Source organism: Ovis aries, chromosome 7, assembly GCF_016772045.2.
Source record: "Ovis aries strain OAR_USU_Benz2616 breed Rambouillet chromosome 7, ARS-UI_Ramb_v3.0, whole genome shotgun sequence".
NCBI classification, from domain to species: domain Eukaryota; kingdom Metazoa; phylum Chordata; class Mammalia; order Artiodactyla; family Bovidae; genus Ovis; species Ovis aries.
Genome location: NC_056060.1, coordinates 89,895,915 through 89,916,616, shown reverse-complemented (window position 1 = coordinate 89,916,616; position 20,702 = coordinate 89,895,915). Strand labels below are relative to the sequence as shown.

At 40.4% G+C, this 20,702-nt stretch overlaps 1 non-coding gene across 1 annotated transcript; it reads left to right on the top strand.

Annotated features, from left to right (window-relative positions):
* The first annotated feature begins 533 nt into the window (after window positions 1–533).
* Window positions 534–605, top strand: TRNAE-UUC (transfer RNA glutamic acid (anticodon UUC)). The gene has a single exon. It is a non-coding gene; the product is annotated as a tRNA-Glu (tRNA).
* The last annotated feature ends 20,097 nt before the right edge of the window (window positions 606–20,702 follow it).

Below are 20,702 nucleotides of genomic sequence, written 5' to 3'. Positions count from 1 at the left end.
TTTTATTTGGATTTTTAGGGTTTTTCTACGTTTTAGTCATTAGAGTTAAGATGGCTATCCTTGTTCATAATGACTTTACTGTGGATTATTACACAAGTCGGAAGGTGTAAATATTTTAAGATTTTTGTTATGTTATTGTCAGTTCGTTTTCTAAATTTGTAGAAACTATGTTCTGCAAGAGCCCTGACTAGTCTTTTTCAAATTTCCTATAATTTAGTCTTTTTGTAGGTAGCTCTGCAGCTTCATTACCTAGGGTCTTAATTCTATATTTTAGAAAGTCCTTCAAACCTACTCTAAAGACAAGTAGACTGAAATATCCTGGCTAAAATTTTCCCAAGCAATCAAAAAAGAGGTTAACATTTATTGCATGAAAAAACTCCTACTAGGAATCTGGGTTACTGGCTGGGTTAGAAAAATATGACAGTGTATTAAGGGTGAGAGAGAGATGACTTTCCTAACTTCAAAGATGGGTAAGAAAGTAATATGCATACCATAACAGTCATCTGTTGTTTAAAATGCAGAATTCAGGGGATTCCCTGGAGGTCCAGGGGTTAGGACTTGGAACTTTCACTGCCATGGCCCAGGTTCAATCCCTGGCTGGGGAACTAAGATCCACAAGCTGCCTGGCATGGCCAGAAACAACAACAAAAACAAACAAATGAACAAAGTGAACATTTCAAAGATTTTAACTGTGTCCCTATAGAGCTGCCTGTTCTGAAGCGTTAATATAGATGAAATCATATAACATGTAGTCTTTTGTGACTATAATGTGACTGTGTGTGATGATCTAATGTTTTTGAGGGTCATCCATGTTGTAGTATGTATTACTGGTTCAGCTGAATAGTATTCCACTGTGCAGATGTAACACATTTTGTTTACGCATTCATCAGTTGATGAGTATCTGGGTTATTTCTACTTTTAGGTTATTTTGAATGCTGCTGTTAATATTCATGTACAAGTTCTTGTGTTGACACAAAGTTTCCATTTCCCTTGGATATAACTAGGGATGACATTTTTTGATCATATGATGACTCTTCCCTGGTCATCAGATGGGCTTCCCTGGTGGCTGAGATGGTAAAGAGTCTGCTTGCAGTGGGATATACCCGAGTTTGATCCCTGGGTCAGGAAGATCTCCTGGAAAAGGGAATGGCAACCCACTCCAGTACTTTTGCCTGGAGAATCCCGCAGACAGAGGAGCCTGGTGGGCTACAAGTCCATGGGGTCACAGAGGGTCGGACATGACCGAGTCTAAGTCCATATATGACGACTCTATGTTCAACATCTTAGGAGCTCTCAGGTGTTTTTCCGAAGTGGCTATGCTGTTTTATATTTCTAGTGGCAATATATGAGGACTTCTATTTTTTCACGTCCTCACCATCACTTGCCTGGCTTTTAAAATGTTATTCATCCTTGTGGACATGAGGTGGTGTCACATCATGACTTTGATTTGTGTTTCCCACCCGACTCCAGGACTCTTGCCTGGAAAATCCCATGGATGGAGGAGCTTGGTAGGCTGCAGTCCATGGGGTCGCTAAGAGTTGGACACGACTGAGCCACTTCCCTTTCCCTTTTCACTTTCATGCATTGGAGAAGGAAATGGCAACCCACTCCAGTGTTCTTGCCTGGAGAATCCCAGGGACGGCGGAGCCTGGTGGGCTGCCATCTATGGGGTCGCACAGAGTTGGACACGATTGAAGCGACTTAGCAGCAGCAGCATGACTGTGATGCTCAGCATCTTTTTATGTGCTTATTGGCCATTTGAATACCTTATTTGGACAGCTCTTCATATTCTTAGCCTATGGGCTAAGATTTTTAAATTGGGTTATTTAACTTTTTATTGTTGAATTCTAAGAGGTTATCTTTATATCTTCTAGATGAAAGTCCTTTGTAATATATATGACTTGCAAGTACTTCCCCCAATTCTGTGGGTTTACTTTCTTGATAGTGTCCTTTGAAAGTGCAAAGGTTTTTGATTGTGATGTCCAATTTATCTAATTTTTCTTTTGCTGCTTGTGCTTTTAAAGTGTTATCTAGTAAATTGTTGCTAAGTCAGATCATACACGTGTATTCCTTTGTTTTCTTCTAAGAGTTTTATAGTTTCCTATAACTTATTTTAGGTTGTCTTTTACATTTAGGTCTGTGATCCACTTTGAGCTAATTGTTATACATGATAAGAGGCAGGCATTCAAGGAGGGCATGGCAACTCACTCCAGTATTCTTGCCTGGAGAATTCCATGGACAGAGGACCCTGGCAGGCTACAGTTCATAGGGTCAAACAGAGTCAGACACTACTGAAGCAACTTAGCACGCATACCCGAGGCAGGCATTCAACCTCATTCTTTTGTGTGCAGATATCCAGTCATCCCAGAACCATTTGTCAGAAAGACTATTCTAAGAATTGTTTCGGAATTTTGGTGGAAAATCAAATGATCATAAATGTAAAGTTTTATTTACAAGTGAAAGTGAAGTCGCTCAGTCGTGTCCGACTCTTTGTGACCCCGTGGACTGTAGCCCACCATGCTCCTCTGTCCATGGGATTTTCCAGGCAAGAGTACTGGAGTGGGTTGCCATTTCCTTCTCCAGAGGATCTTCCCGACCCAGGGATCGAACCCAGGTCTTCTGCATTGGAAGCAAGATGCTTTACTGTCTGAGCCACCAGGGAAGTCCTTAGAATGAATTTATTCCATTGATTTATTTGTCTTTCCTTTTGTCAGTACCACTTTGTCCTGATTACTGTAGTTTTTAAAATTCTTTTTAAATTGGAGGAGAATTGCTTTACAAACTTGTGTTGGTTTTCACTGTACAACAATGTGAATCAGCCATAAGAATACATCTATTTCCTTACTGTAGATGTTTAATATTTTGTAATTGGGAAGCTTTGTTTTTCTTTCTCAAGAATGTTTTGGCTGTCCTATCTCATCATTTTCATACAAGTTTTAGTATCAGCTTGTCAATTTCTGCAAAGAACTCAGCCAGGATATTGATATAGTTTGTAGGGAACTTGTAGATCATTTTGGGGGAAAATCTTAATAAAATTAAATCTCTTGATCTATGAGCATGGGATGTCTTTCTGTTTATTTGGATTTTCTTTAATTTCTTTCAACAATGTTTTGTACTTTACAGTGCACAAGTTTTGCATTTTTGATTGTTTATTTCTTCACGTTTTAAAATGCAGCCACTATTGCAGTACAAAAAGCCAAAAGAGGGAAATGGTGAATGGCCTGGCTTCTACACCTAAACTCCCCCATAAGGTGATTCATTTCTTCTCCTCTGATGAGAAAAATGAAGGCTGAGGGAGGCAGGATGGGACAAGAACTGGAAGTGTTATTCAACACAATTCTTTCCTAGGACTAAGAAGTTCCTTTCAGGTGACACGACCAGAGGAAAATAGGGATTCTTGCTAGCAGAGAACCCAATGATTGACTAGATATGACAGTTGAGGAGAAGAAAGTAACAAGAATAATTCCACAGTTTCTTGTGAGAGCAATTGAATATACTGTACTGCTATTAGATGGGGAAAGGTTCTATAGAACCATTTTTTGGAAAATATAGTGAGATTGGTTTGAACAAGTTACCTTTAAGATGCCTTTGAAATGTGTGAACAAGGATGAATAAATAATTAAGAGTTTAGAAATGGACTTCATAGAAGGCTAGCAGCAAAGTTAATTTGGCCTAATTAGCATATTAATGATAAATTAAAATGTGCAGAGCACCTGGAATCATCTAGGGAGAATTTATAGTTTTACATGAGAAGAGAGTCTAGAACTAAGTTTTGGGAAATTTCATCATTTACTGGTGGGGTAGAGCAGGATGAGCTGGGAAAGCTGAGAAAAGGTAGAGGTAGCAATTATGGGAGGAAACAAGAGATTGCTGTGTCCTGAAGTCAAGAGCAGAGAATGTCTCCAGCAGGAAGGGAGTGTGTCAGATACCAGGGAGACATCGGGAAAACAGAGCTTGCCTGAGTGCTCACTCATGTCTGACTCTTTAGAAACCCCTTGGACTGTAGCCCCCAGGCTCCTCTGTCTGTGGGATTTTTCCAGGCAGGAATACTGGAGTTGGGTGCCATTTTATTCCTCCAAAGGATCTTCCCAACCCAGGGATCAAACCCACATCTGCATCTCCCACATTGGCATACAGATTCTTTACCACTGAGTCCCTGGGAAGCCCTGAAACAGAGCTTGACCAATTAAATTTGAGGACATCAAGGTCTTTGGCGACCTTCACAAGAACTGTTTCAGGGGATTGTGGTAGGATAGAAAACAAGATTCTGAGGATCTAGCCTGGTGGGGGGAATATAGTTGAAGAATTTTTTTTTTTTTTAATGAGAAGAGAAATTTAAGAATGTTTGATGGCAAAGAGGCCACAGCTGCTGCTAAGTCACTTCAGTCGTGTCTGGCTCTGTGCGACCCCATAGACGGCAGCCCACCAGGCTCCCCTATCCCTGGGATTCTCCAGGCAAGAACACTGGAGTGGGTTGCCATTTCCTTCTCCAATGCATGAAAGTGAAAAGTGAAAGTGAAGTCACTCAGTCATGTCCGACCCTCAGCGACCCCATGAACTGCAGCCCTCCAGGCTCCTCCGTCCATGCAATTTTCCAGGCAAGAGTACTGGAGTGGGTTGCCATTGCCTTCTCCAGAGGCCACAGAGAGTAAGTCAAATATATCTCAATAAAAATATATAAATAAAAGGGAAAAACCAATTAAGACGGTAAAAATTTGTAGAGTAGGTTTCAAAGACTTGGTATAAAATATAACATTACTCATCTATTACGCTAATTTTATGTTGAAATAGTATTTTAGATATATTGGGTTATTAAAATAAAGAAAGAGATCACAGAGAAAGAAGGATGAAGATGAATTAATGAGTTGGGACAATCCATAGAATGCTCAGGTGGTAAAGAACCTGCCTGCAGTACAGAAGACCCGGGTTCAAATTCTGAGTCAGGAAGATTCCCTGGAGAAGGAAATGGCAACCCACTCCAGTTTCTTGGCTGGAGAATCCCATGGACAGAAGAGCCAGGTAGGCTATAGTCCATGGGGTCACTAGAGTCAGACACAACTTAACGACTAAACCAACCGACCAATTCATAGGATTAGGTTCTTAGAAAGGCAGATTCTTAGAGGATCCATAGTACACATAGAGTGATTATCCTCTTAAATAAAGAGATCATTCATTCCTTATTGTGGAAGGATGCAAGATACATTGATGTTTATATCTTTTAGGTTTGTGAAGATTTGCTGTTTGCTGTTGTGTTTTTTCCTTACAGGAAAGGAATGGGTAAGTAGGGGAGGATGGGTATTTAAGGAGAGTTGAGAGTTGATCATGGGGCTTCCCAGATGGCGCTAACGGTAAAGAACCTGCCTGCCAATGCAGGAGACATAAGAGACGTGGGAAATACAGGTTCCATCCCTGGGTCAGGAAGATCCCCTGGAGGAGGGCATGGCAACCCGCTCCAGGATTCTTGCCTGGAGGATCCCATGGACAGAGGAGCCTGGCGGGCTGCACACCAGAGGGTTGCAGAGAACTGAACACAACTGATGTGACTTGGCACGCATGCACGCGAGTTGGGCACACTGTGCTGTGGGGCCATGAAAAGTGGAAGAGTGTGTCAACAAAAGAGATATTGTCGTGTTGCTAGACGGCATTGAGGGCTCGATGTTTGGATGTGCTGCTGCTGCTGCTAAGTCACTTCAGTCGTGTTCAACTCTGTGTGACCCCATAGATGGCAGCCCCCAGGCTCCCCCATCTCTGGGATTCTCCAGGCAAGATCACTGGAGTGGGTTGCCATCTCCTTCTCCAATGCATGAAAGTGAAAAGTCAAAGTGAAGTCGCTCAGTCGTGTCCAACTCTTCACGACCCCATGAACTGCAGCCTACCAGGCTCCTCCATCCATGGGATTTTCAGGAGGAGCTAGTTTTTTTTTTTTTTTAATTATTTGTTTATTTTTGGCTTGCTGGGTCTTCGTTGCTGCATGCAGACTTTATCCAGTTGCAGCGAGTGGGGGCTACTCTCTCATTGTGGTGCATCAGCTGTGACTTTTCCGGCTGTGCAACACAGGCCCTCGACATCTGGGCTTCAGCACTTGCAGCACAGGCCCAGAAGTTGCATTGCTTGTGCCTAGTTGCTCAGTGGCAGGTGGGATATTTGTTCCCTGACCAGGGATCGAGCCCATGTTCCCTGCACTGGCAAGCAGACTCTTAACCTCTAGACCACCAGGGAAGTTCCAGGAGGGGCTCCTAATGAGGGAGACATAACCGTCCTATGTGATGGAACCTGAAAGCCAATAACTGGGGCAATAGATAGACCTAAGCCGAGGAGGTGGTGGGTTTAGCCTAAGGTCACTTCCAACTTTCTTGTTTCCAACAGAGGCTGAAATTAGGGAAGGACTTGATGGCTCTGAGTGACAATAGCCAAATGCTTGTCTTTATTCTCCCACAAAACTAGACAGCATTTACAGTTCTGTTCTGTTATAAAGGAAGCGCCAAGGCCAGCTTTGTAGAACAAGGATTCCTACCTAGGTTTCCTTCTCCAGCTGCCGGGTGCTAACAGCTTAGAGTATTTTATTACAGTCATATGATTGGTAGCTACAATTCAGAGCAAGACTCCAGACAAGAATCTGTGTCATCCAATTAGAAAAGGTCATTGCACTAATCCTGAGCTGGAATGAGGGTAGAGAGAGATGTAACTGGCAAGGCTAATTTTGTCATGCGGCATGCAAGGGCAAGCGGCAAGCTAATGGTCTCCTACTTTTCTAAGCTAGGAGCCCAGAGTCCTTGGCTGTGATCGGATGTAGGAGAAGAAAACATTTATACTCCCAAGTACCAAGAGGTCACCTGTCTTTTAGAGAAAGCTCTCAAGCTTTTCCCAGTCATGAAGAACCCCAGAATGCCATGCAGCCTGGGTACATTACCCTCCTCATCTCCCGGGGAGACTTTGTATCTGGGCCTCGACAACCTCACACGTCCCCTGTGAATCAGATTGCAGCTGGGTCATTCATCACGTTATGTGCGGAGAAATATAAAAGAAATGGGAGTTGCCTGAAATGAACAAAGTAAAGCAGGGATTGTTGATTGTGGAGGCAAACTGCTAACTTTCAGGTAATACCTACGTGGTAAAGACCATTGTCACAGGATTAAAATATCAGGTGTGTTTCTCTCTGGATGTGTGTGTGTGTTTTTTTTTTAATTAGTTGTCTCCAAGTAAGAAAACATGATTAGTGACACAGTATAAATCAGCACTTTTTGTGGAAGATCATAATGTTTTTAATTAATGTTAATCTCCCATGGTTCTTAAATGTCCAGTATTTAGATGTGACTCAATCTCCTTTTTGATTAGGAGGTTTGGAAACATTTTACTTTTGAGTGATTGGCTCCTGGTGATAATGGGTGAAAGTATTATTCTTGGTCATGATAATAATAGTGGTAATAAAATAATTATTATAGCTACCATTTATTACTTACGTGGTGCCAGGCACTCTGCCAAACATTTTGCAAGTATTGTATTATTTAAGCCAAACAACAACCTTATAAGTTGGTACTACTATTTTATAGTATTTATTTTACAGGAGTCTGTTTAACCAAGGAAGCTGGTTGCTTCTAAAATATCAGGGCTGGAACACAGCAGAGTATATCTGTCTCTGGAAGCTATGCTCTGCATTCTGCCGTTTCCTCTGTGACCCTACTGTCCGGTGCCTCAGTTTAAGGCACTGGACAGTAAGAGAGCTAATTGCATCAATCTCTTTGGGAATTAAGGATTAAAGGAGACAATGCAATGTAAAACTCTGATAACAATGCAAGTACATAGAACATACTCAAGTAAATGCTGGTTGCATGACTGCATTAGAATAAATGATGTATCCATCAGAATTCTTGTATGAGAATTCTCTCCTGATAATCAGTCAGCTTGCTCTTTGAACTGCTTTTCTTGCAGTTGCTTGAACACGGCTGACCTCTCCATAAACCGTTTCTTGGGATCAACAGCTAACAATAAACTGTAGCACAGGGCTACAGTTTATAGAAACAGAATAAAGTAAAGCCTAAATGGCCCATAGGGAAAACACATTCATAGTGACAAATTTGTAACAATAAACTGTATTCAGCTAAATAAAGTCTGTGAAAAGGAATGATGATGTTCAGCAACAGGCTCTTTTGAGAATCTGGTTCCTTAAAACCACAGTTTCTTACAGTGCAGCAGCCAAATTAGGGCCAACATCAGAAAATTTGTTAAGGTCCATTGGTATGAGGATTTCTAGAATGTGAGGTCATCCACTTGGTCTCCACTTGCCCATGTTTTCAGGAAGCTGCCATTTTAAATCTAACTTGGGGACTTCCCTGATAGCTCAGTTGGTGAAAAATCCACCTGCAATGCAGGAGACCCGGGTCCAGTTCCTGGGTCGGGAAGATCCTTTGAAGAAGGGAGAGGCTACCCACTCCAGTGTTCTTGGGCTTCCCTTGTGGCTCAGCTGGTAAAGAATCCATCTGCAATGTGGGAGACCTGGGTTTGAAGCCTGGGTTGGGAAGACCCTCTGGAGAAGGGAAAGACTGCCCACTCCAGTATTCTGGCCTGGAGAATTCCGTGGACCATATAGTCCACAGGGTCACAAAGAGTCAGACACGACTGAGCGACTTTCACTTTCAATTTGGGGATATACTCAGCAACAAGAAGGAATGACCTACTGATTCATGGTACGATGTGAATAAGTTTTAAAATAATTATGCCCAGTGAAAGCCAGACAAACAGGACATTCTGTATGACTCCATTTATATAAAATTCTAGGAAAAAGAAACAATCCATAGTGACGTAAAGTAGATCACTGCTACTGCTAAGTCACATCAGTCATGTCCGACTCTGTGTGGCTCCATAGACGGCAGCTCACCAGGCTCCCCCATCTCTGGGATTCTCCAGGCAAGAGTACTGGAGTGGGTTCCATTTCCTCCTCCAATGTGTGAAAGTGAAAACTGAAAGGGAAGTCGTTCAGTCGTATCCGACTCTTAGCGACCCCATGGACTGTAGCCTATCAGGCTCCTTCCTTCATAGGATTTTCCAGGCAAGAGTACTGGAGTGGGGTGCCATTGCCTTCTTCAAAGTAGATCACTGGTTTCCTGGAAATGGAGCGGGGATGTTGAGGGAAGCATCACAAAGGAATACACGGAAACTTCCGGAGGGTGATGGTTTCACAGGTATACATATGACAAAGCTTATTCAGCTGTACACATAACACATGTGCAGTTCATTGTACTTGATTTTACCTCAATAACACTATTTTTAAAACTTTCACAGGATTCTTTAGAAATGTTTATAAATGATAAATTTTATCATTTTTTCCTTCAAATCTATTGTCAATTCTTACTCATTCTTTAAGATAATTTCAGATTTTCTTATACACTTGAACTTCTTTATTGAAGTTAGAAATAGCTTTCAGGTTTAACTTATTCATTTACACATATATGGTTGCACCCTGACACACACAGATACACATACCAAAAAACCTGTTAAGATTTTGATAAACGGCACTGATGCTATGCATGAATTTTGGAACAAAAGACATTTTTATGACATTGATAATTATGAACCACGAGTATGGTATATCTCCATTTGCGTAGGTCTTCTTTAATGTCAAGAGTTCTAGAATTTTTTTTTTTATGTAGGTCTTGTACATTTCTAAGTATTTATGATTTTACTATTGAAATGATATTGTTTTTCCAAAAATAGTTTTTCTGTTGACAGTGTATTAAAATGCAATTGATTTTTAAATACTGGTTTTAATCCAGGTGGCTTTTAATGATTCTTTTAGATTTTATTGATTTTTTTTAGATTATTTTACATAGACAGTGATGGCTTCTGCAAATATCAAGAATTATTTTTACTTCCTTTCTGAGTCTCAAAGCTTTCTTTTTTAAGACTTGTTTTCTTATTTATTTTTGGCTGCACAGGATCTCTGTCATTGCGTGCAGCCTTCCTTTCATTGTGGTGAGCAGGGGTGGGTCTGCATTGCAGCACGCGGGCTTCTCACTGTAGTGGCTTCCCTCATTTCAGGACATGGGCCCTAGGTGTCCTGGCTTCAGTAGTTGTGGTACGTGGGCTCAGTAGTTGCGGCTCACAGGCTCTAAAGTGCTGGCTCAGTAGTTCTGACATATGGACTTAGTTGCCCTGCTGCATGTGGGATCATTCCAGACCAGGGATCAAAACTGTGTCCCTTGCCTTGACAAGCAGAGTCTTAACCACTAGACTCGGGGGAAGCCCCCTAAAAGCTTTTATTTCTTTTTCTTGTCTTACTCCTTTGGATAGGTTCTCCAATACAGTCATGAATATAAATGGTAATAGATTAATTTTTCTTACCCTCATCCTAAAGGAAATGATTTCAATACTTCATCATTAAATAAAACTTTGTAGGACAATTTTATAGCACTGATTCAGTTTCTAAGACAATTATAGGACTATCAATTTTCTCTTCCTTTGTCAATTTTACTAAGTTACATTTTCCTAGAATTTGTTTTCATATCCATAGCCATAAAGTTGGTCATGATATTCTTTTATTATATTTGAAATATCTTCAGCATCTCTAGTTATGACTTCTATTTTATTCCTAATTTTGCCTATGAAAGCATTATCTGTTTTCCTGATAAACCTTGCTATTGTTTTGTCAATTTTGTAAGTTTATAATAACTTTCAAATATGTAAATGGCTTATAAATCTATAAGAATTTCATAAGAACCAACCTTTAAATTTGCAGATTATTTCTATTTTATGTATGTCCTAAATCTGTACTAATAATTTTTACCTTCTCTCCTATTATTGTGGACAGACTCTCTGCGCTCAAAGCAAAATCTAACCCCGTCATTTGTGCATTAAATTTCATTCCTTTCTCCTACTCAGAACACTGGTCTGACAATTCTAATTTCTTTCCTGCATCATCACAGTCACCTCCTTATTACTGGAGCATTTCCACCAACATAAAATATGCTTTTACTTCTTCAATTTGCAACAACAACATCAGTGTTCTTCTGACCTCATTACTTCCAGATGTCGCCCTATTTCTCTCCTTTTCTCTGTAGCACGATTTCTTGAAAAAGCTGTCTGTACTTGCTGTTTCCAGTGTATCCTCTTATTTTTTTCCTTGAACTTCTGCACCAGCCATTGCTCTGAATCTCCTTTACTCCAGGTTTTCAGTGTTGCTAAAACCCAGTTGCAATTTCTTGGTCCTTTTCTTATTTGCCTGATTACCAGCATTTAACACTTGCTTCTTCTCTTTTCTTCCCTTGGATTCTAGCACACCACACTGCTACTCCTAACTCTATTTCTGGCTGCTGCCTCTCAATCTTTTTTTGATAGTTCCTTCTCATATTATCAATATCTAAAATTTGAAGTGTGATCATGACTTAACCCTTGGACTTCATTTCTCTATCCACACCACTGTTTGGTGATATCATCCTGTTTCATGGTTCTAAATATTCGTCTGTGTTCTAATAACTCCAAAATTATATCTCCATCTCACGTGTTTCTCCAGCATCGACTCTGTTTGCTACATGGCCCCCATGAACCCTCAATATGACTGGTGGACCAAGTGGCATTTAGGATTCCTAGAATTCAGAGCCAGTTCAAAGCCAGTGCCTCATAGCTCCTGAAAGATCCAGATATTTCTTTTTGCCATAGCACAATCATACATATAAATGCCTACAGTTTCCTTTGGAAAAGGCCTGAAGGAAGGTTCATAAGTATATACGTATGGCAGGGTTCAGTTCAGTTCAGTCGCTCAGTCATGTCCGACTCTTTGCAACCCCATGAATTGCAGCACGCCATGCCTCCCTGTCCATCACCAACTCCCAGAGTTCACTCAGACCTGCGTCCATCGAGTCCGTGATGCCATCCAGCCATCTCATCCTCTGTTGTCCGCTTCTCCTCCTGCCCCCAATCCCTCCCAGCATCAAAGTCTTTTCCAACGAGTCAACTCTTCGCATTAGGTGGCCAAAGTATTGGAGTTTCAGCTTTAGCATCATTCCTTCCAAAGAAATCCCAGGGTTGATCTCCTTCAGAATGGACTGATTGGATCTCCTTGCAGTTCAAGGAACTCTCAAGAGTCTTCTCCAACACCACAGTTCAAAAGCATCAATTCTCCAGCGCTTAGCCTTCTTCACAATCCAACTCTCACATTCATACATGACCGCAGGAAAAACCATAGACTTGACTAGATGGACCTTAGTCAGCAAAGTAATGTCTCTACTTTTGAATATGCTGTCTAGGTTGGTCATAACTTTTCTTCCAAGGAGTAAGTGTCTTTTAATTTTATGGCTGCAGTCACCATCTGCAGTGATTTTGGAGCCCCCCAAAATAAAGTTTGACACTGTTTCCACTGTTCCCCCATCTATTTCCCATGGAGTGATGGGACCAGATGCCATGATCTTCGTTTTCTGAATGTTGAGCTTTAAGCCAACTTTTTCACTCTCCTCTTTTACTTTCATCAAGAGGCTTTTTAGTTCTTCTTCACTTTCTGCCATAAGGGTGATGTCATCTGCATATCTCAGGTTATTGATATTTCTCCCGGCAATATTGATTCCAGCTTGTGTTTCTTCCAATCCAGTGTTTCTCATGATGTACTCTGCATATAAGTTAAATAAGCAGGGTGACAATATACAGCCTTGACGTACTCCTTTGGAACCCAGTCTGTTGTTCCATGTCCAGTTCTAACTGTTGCTTCCTGACCTGGATACAGATTTCTCAAGAGTTAGGTCAGGTGGTCTGGTATTCCCCTCTCTTTCAGAATTTTCCACAGTTTATTGTGATCCACACAGTCAAAGGTTTGGCATAGTCAATAAAGCAGAAATGGATGTTTTTCTGGAACTCTCTTGCTTTTTCGATGATCCAGCGGATGTTGGCAATTTGATCTCTGGTTCCTCTGCCTTTTCTAAAACCAGCTTGAACATCTGGAAGTTCACAGTTCACATATTGCTGAAGTCTGGCTTGGAGAATTTTGAGCATTCCTTTACTAGCGTGTGAAATGAGTGCAATTGTGCGGTAGTTTGAGCATTCTTTGGCATTGCCTTTCTTTGGGACTGGAATGAAAACTGACCTTTTCCAGTCCTTTGGCCACTGCTGAGTTTTCTAAATTTGCTGGCATATTGAGTGCAGCACTTTCACAGCATCATCTTTCAGGATTTGAAATAGCTCATCTGGAATGCCATCACCTCCACTAGCTTTGTTTGTAGTGATGCTTTTGAAGGCCCACTTGACTTCACATTCCAGGATGTCTGGCTCTAGATGAGTGATCACACCATCATGATTATCCAGGTCATGAAGCTCTTTTTTGTACAGTTCTTCTGTGTATTCTTGCCACCTCTTCTTAATATCTTCTGCTTCTGTTAGGTCCATACCATTTCTGTCCTTTATCGAGTCCATCTTTGCATGAAATGTTCCCTTGGTATCTAGCGAACTTAGGCTCTCCCCTTTAATCAAGGGGTTCCAGGCTTATGCACAGAAACTAGGTGGGAGGTTTTGATGCTGCATTTTATCAGTCCCTGCCTAGTTTCTGTCAGACATTTGAATTGTTCGTATTTTATAGATCAAGTAACATTTTAGTAACCTGTCTCTATCTTTCATCCTTCAGTTCAGTTCATTTCAGTCGCTCAGTCGTGTCTGACTCTTTGCGACCCCGTGAATCGCAGCACGCCAGACCTCCCTGTCCATCACCAACTCCTGGAGTTCACCGAAACTCATGTGCATCTTGTTGGTGATGCCATCCAGCCATCTCATCCTCTGTCGTCCCCTTCTTCTCCTGTCCCCAAACCCTCCCAGCATCAGGGTCTTTTCCCTAGAGATACTCTAATCAGTTTTCCACTGCCAGATATATTTGCAAGTCAAAACAAATTGATTACAAGTTTATTCCTTCTGCTCATTATGGTAAATGCATCCACGTTGTCTTTGTCAGTTAAGCACAGATACTTGGTTAAACGTCAGTTAAGCCACCAGTGCAGTTTCCTATTGAAAATCAGAGAATGCATTTCAATGGCAGCAGCTCTTACTTTCGCAGCTATGAATGACAGCAACCAGAGAGCTTTCCCAAGGTTCAGGTCTCCCCTCAGCAGTGTAAACAGAGTGACCTTGGAGCCCTCTAGTGAATGTGCTGTGGGTTAAAGGTAGTGGAGGGGTGGGAATGTAGGTCAAAGGTGATAAATCTCCCAAACAGTCTTGCCCCCTACCCTAAGCCTTTTAGACCTGCTTTTCTACATTTTCCCAGGGACGTTCTGGCATCTCAGCCTTGTTACAGGCAGGCTATCAGAGAGTCAAATGCCACTCAATCAAAACAGACTATCACAACCACTTCCAATGGACATTTTCCATCCAGAAACACTCAGAAAACCATCAATATCAAAACGCTTGGTTCTTTCTGGAATCCTGTTTCATTCTCCTTGGTTAAACACCCTTAGGATCTATTCACAGTATTCTTCATTTCCTCTCTGTAAATGCTCCAACACACTCAAAATCTGCCCCTCACCATAGTCCTTGTTACCTTCATTGCCACAGTGCTGAAGGAGAGTAACCATTTGGTTTTCTATGGACCTGCTCCCCCTGGCATTTCACCATCAATCACTAGCAATGCCTTGATTAGTCATATGCCATTTCCTATCATGGGTCACTAACTATCCATTTCACATTAACAAACAGTTCAACACTCACTGCAGCCTACGAAATGACCAAATTAACTCTAATGGACTATGTTTGATGGTCTGGGACTATGCCTCGTGCCAATATCTTTATCACTCAGGGTTCCTCAAAAACAAAACATATCAACCTTGTTTTTGTTTTTTGAAATGAAGTGACTTCATTGAATGAATTAGTCACTGTGTTTAAAGTTTTATTTTATGTAATAGAAAAATGAAAAGAGTGAGAGCAAGAGAAATAGGGACAAAGCATGAAGGTGTCACAGAGGTAGCTATTGAAGGAAGCAGCCACCACTCTTAGGGCTGGGGTTGGGGGGCAAGGGGGAGAGGTTGGAAATTTTAAGTCCTAGAAGCTGGAAGAGAGGCCTGTGATGCTGAAAGTCAGACTTTCAATGACAAAGAGGCTCTGCTTAGCGGTTGTGGATATCTTCTTGTGTTGGGCTGGGATGGTGGGTGGTGGGGCGGGGTGGATGATGAAGATGGTTCTACCAGTATTAGAAAAATTGAAAACTGGATTCAGCTGCTGTGTTTGAAAGTGACTGCTGCTTCCAAGGTAAAAAGCATTGTTAAGCAGATGCTTTCAGTCACAAGAACAGGAAGGAAGCAAATGGGAATTCTATAGCAAATAAATTTACAGTACTTTGGGGCTCATTCTTATCTTACAATCAGACTACACTTTGAAGTTATAGCACAGAAAGTTCCTGTTAGGACCAAATAAAGACTGAATTCTTAAAAACGAGTGAAACTAGCACATATCCACTTAGCCTGAAATGCGGTAGATGCTACTTTTTCAATCCTCTTGCTCTGTTTGTGTGTAAAAGCAAAACATCTGTACACCTGCACATGTATTTATATAAACAAAATATTTTGAGGTCATCCAAATGAGCACACAATTTATGTTTGTTTCCATAGAATATTCCTTGGCTAGAAACCGTGGTACCAAGAAAATAAGTCAGGGTATAATGTCAAAATATCACATTTCATTGTGTGTTTATTTAGTGTGACTTTGGGTGAAAAAATATATTATTCTGAAAAAAAGTTCAAAATGTGATGCAATTTTTCAGGAGCTAAATGATGAAGCATTGCTAAATGAATATAGTTATTACCTGAGATGAAACTTCACTTGTGGTTTCAGAGCTTTTGGGAAAGAAAAAGTATAGCTGCTTTTACTTTCAGACCACAAATTTATGCTGAAAATCTTAAGAAATATTGTACAATATTACTGACTGATATAAATTTAGCAGAGTTGCAGGATGCCTGGCCAATGAACAAAAGTCAGTTGTATTTTTATATATGAGAAATGATAAATTGGAAAGTAGTATGTAATGAGTATCATTTAGAATAACAATAAAACACTTAGGAAAGAGTTTATAAAATATATGTAAGACCTATATACTTGAAGCTGTGCATGCATGCATAAGCCACTTCATTCGTGTCTGACTCCTTGCAACTTTATGGACTTTAGCTCACCAGGCTCCTCTGTCCCTTCCCTCATCCAGGGGACCCATCCTCCTGACTCAGGGCTTGGACCCGAGTCTCTTGAGGTTCCTGCATATCAGGTGGATTCTTTACCACGGAGCCACTGGGGAAGCCCACTTTGGACTGTAAATAGGATTAATATTTGCTGAAATAAGTTAAATATAGCATTAATGTCAAATGAGTTATATTATTAATTCAGACATTAAATTAAAATAACACGAAATTAATACAATTAATATTAAAATATTTTAAAATTGTATTACTTAGTATAAAATTAATCTCATAAAACTTATGTTATCAGAAGAATATAAAATTAAACCACAGTAGATGCTCTGCAGTTACAATGTAATGGCTAAAATAAAAATAACAATACAAAGTACTGGTAAGGTGTGGAAATAACAAAACTCTCACATTGCATATGTACATATAAAATGGTACAGCCACTTTGGCAATTTTGCTGTTTATTATGAGCCAAAACATATAGCCACCATATGACCCAGAAATTCCACTCTAAGGATCCAGGGAAATGAAAACATATTCATGTCCACATAATAAATTGTACAGGAATATTCACTGAAACTTCATCCATAATAGCCAAGAACTGGAAACAAATCCAGTGTCCTCAAAAACATAATGCTAAAATAAAAGAAGTCAAATACAGAAGACTCCGTGATTCCATTTATACGAAATTCTAGGGAAGTCAAAACTGCAGTGATATAGAGCAGACCCTTAGGGTTTAAAGTCTAAAGTTTGAGGGGTGGGGGAGAATCAACCTCAAAAAGAAAAAGAACTTTTTGATGTGATGGAAATATTCTATATCATGATTGTGTAGTATTTCTACCACTGGGTACATTTATCCAATCTCATCAAATTGCTGATTTAGACTGGTGAATGTTATTGTATGTAAATTATGCTTCAGTAAGCTAAATTTAAAAAAAAACTGCAAAAGAAAACTAAATAATTTTTCATGGAAGTAAGAATAATTCACCGTTTTTCTAGGGTTGTTACCTAATGCCTCTGGTCAGTTTCTGAGGTGAGAAAGTAAGAAGATGAGTGTAAGAAAATGAAACTGAAAATTTCTCTAAGCTTAGGGGAGGATAACTGTAAAATGCAATTTCCTGTGTTCATTCATCAAGGGAGTAAGACTATGGTAAAGACTCTTTTGAAGGTTGTTGGAACACGTCTCAGATTCTTTATTAAAATCCCTTATTAAAAATAGTGCTTAAAGCTTTGTTATCGCTTGATATTTTAATAATTGGAATATCAAGATGAATACTATTTATTAGTAAATATGCAAATATAATAATGTTCATTAAAGAAAACATTTTCTAAAATAAAATTGCTCTGTATTCTATTGTTTCAATATACACATGTCAGAAATGACAAAAATACATGTTTTATTTTTTGTTATGAAATTTGGGAAAGTCTTTAAATTTATAATATGATTTTTAAGAAGACTGCTATTTATGCGATAACTGATATTTGCTTTACATTAAATGTTAGGTTAGAATTTTATATATGATCTTAATTTAATTTAATCTTTACACTGTTCAGAGAGTAGGTGTTATCCCATTATCCCCCCTCTACTTTTGGTGGGGATGAGAAACTGAGGCTCAGAAAGACTAAATGACTTGCTCTGGCTCACAAAGCCATTAAGTGGTAGAACTGATATAAACAGGATCTGTGCCTCTGGCTTCAAAGTCCACGTTCTTTCTACAAGCTCACAGTGTCGAGGAATAGGGAAGTGAAGGGTGAGGGGCCAAGAACTAGAAAATGCCTTGCTGTGGGGAACAGTAAAAATCTGTGAGCTTCAGAACACATGCTTGATTCTTAGAACAAACCTGGGACTTCTGAGACTTAGCCCCAAGCATTGGGAGCCCCAGGAAACACCAGTGCTTTTGCAAATGCAAATTAAATCAAGCTCCTTGAGGACAAAGCAAGGATTGAATAAATGCGTCGGCTTCCCAGGTAGCACTAGTGGTAAAGAATCTGCCTGTCAATGCAGGAAATCCGGGTGCAATCCCTGAGTTGGAAGGTCCCCATATGCTCAAGCCCTAATTTCCAATGCGATATTTGGAGGAGTTGTCTTTGGGCGATAAATTGGTTTCAGGTTGAATTCATGAGGGGGCAGCGCATCCTCATGATGGCGTTAGCGTCCTTAGAAGAAGGACAAAGACTAGAGCCCCCTTTCCCTCTCCCTCTCCTCCTTTCCTACTCTTTCTCCCTGCTCCCTTCACCGCTCCCTCTCCACACCCACCACCAGGTGAAAACACAGAGAGAAGGCGGCAATAGGCAAGCCAAGGAGAGGATCCTCCCTAGCAGCGGCCCTGTCCGGCATCCTTATCTTTGACTTCCATCCTCCAGAACAGTGAAAAATAAATTCTCATTTAAGTCACCCAGTATTCCCTGTTACAGCAGCCAAGGGGAGACCAACTTGGTAGGTGTGTACATATATGCACAGACACATACATATATACATACATGTACATATAGAGATACACACACACATGCATGCTAAGTTGCTTCAATCATATCTGACTCTTTGTGACCCAATGGGTGGATTTTAGGAGGATATAAATAAATATTAGGGGGATACAAATATTCAGTCTATAATACACAGACACAAACACAGCAGGTGATTCGAATGTGCAAGCAGGTTTGAAAATCATTGCTTCAGAACAATTGCTTTCAAACCTTCTCATATGTCAGAACCATCTGAAGAACTTGCTAATAAATATAAATATATATATATATATATATATATATATATATATATATGGACACCACCCCTAGAGTCTCTAACTCTATAGGTCTGGAATCATTGTTCAGTCAGTCATGACCCATGGACTACAGCACGCTAGGCTTCTCTGTCTTTCACCTCTCCCAGAGCTTGCTCAAACTCATGTCCATTGAGTCGGTGATGCCATCCAACCATCTCATCCTCTGTCATCCCCTTCTCCTTCCGCCTTCAATCTTTCCCAGCATCAGGGTCTTTTCCAATGAGTCAACTCTTTGCATCAGGTGGCCAAAGTATTGGAGTTTCAGCGTCAGCATCAGTCCTTCCAATGAGTATTCAGGACTGATTCCCTTTAGGATGGACTGGTTGGATCTTCTTGCAGTCCAAGAGACTCTCAAGAGTTTTCTCCAACACCACAGCTCAAAAGCATCAATTCTTTGGTGCTCAGCCTTCTTTGTAGTTCAACTCTTACATCCATACATGACTACTGAAAAAACCATAGCTTTGACTAGGCAGACCTTTGTTGGTGAAGTAATGTCTCTGCTTTTTAATATGCTGTTTAGGTTGGTCATAGCTTTTCTTCCAAGGAGAGAGCATCTTTTAATTTCATGGCTGAAGTCAGCATCTGCAGTGATTTTGGAGCCCAAAGAAAAAAAGTCTGTCACTGTTTCCATTGTTTCCCCATCTATTTGCCATGAAGTGATGGGACTGGATGCCATGATCTTAGTTTTCTGAATGTTGAGTTTTAAGCCAGCTTTTTCACTCTCCTCTTTCACCTTCCTCAAGAGGCTCTTTAGTTCCTCTTTGCTCTCTGCCATAAGGGTGGTGTCATTTGCATATCTGAGGTTATTAATATTTCTCTCTGTAATCTTGGTTCCAGCTTGTGTTTCATCCAGCCCAGCATTTTGCATGATGTCCTCTGCATATAAGTTAAATAAGCAGGATGATAATATACAGTCTTGACATACTCCTTTCCCAATTTGGAACCAGTCCATTGTTCCATGTCTGGTTCCAGCTGTTGCTTCTTGACCTGCATACAGGTTTCGTAGGAGGCAGATAGTGGTGGCGGTTTGGTATTCCCATCGTTTTAAGAATTTTCCACAGTTTGTTGTGATCCACACAGTCAAAGGCTTTGGAATAGTCAGTAAAGCATAAGTAGATGCTTTTTCTGGAATTCTCTTGGTTTTTCTGTGATCCAATGGATGTTGGCAATTTGATCTCTGGTTCCTCTGCCTTTTCTAAATCCAGCTTGAACATCTGGAAGTTCTCGGTTCATGGACTGTTGAAGACTAGCTAGGAGAATTTTGAGCATTATTCTGCTAGGTCTGGAATGGTACTCCATAATCTGCATTTATAACAGTTATCCAGGTGATGCTTCTGCTGGGACCTCTCTTTGAGAATTGTTTTGGAAGTCACTGACTTGTGATGTGTACAAGCTAGTACAAGAAATTAATTTTAATCAATTTTAATCAATTGGATTTCAGGAATTCGGTTCACAGAAGTTCTCTTATGTAGTCACATGTATTTATTGAGTGCCAGGTAAAGGCTAGTTACTCTTATCAGTCTCCAGGGATACACTGGAGAATAAGCCTATCAGAAAACCCTGCTCTCATGCTTGCTCTTGAACCTAAGGCTGAGTCACTCCTTTCTATCTCTTTTATACTACACACTTTTATTTTATAAGAGTTTGTTTGTATATCTACCCATTTATGACTGAGCTTCCCTTGCGGCTTAGATAGTAAATAATCTACCTGAATAGCAGGAGACCTGGGTTCAATCCCTGGACTGAGACGATTCCCTGGAAAAGAGAATGGCTATCCACTCTAGTATTG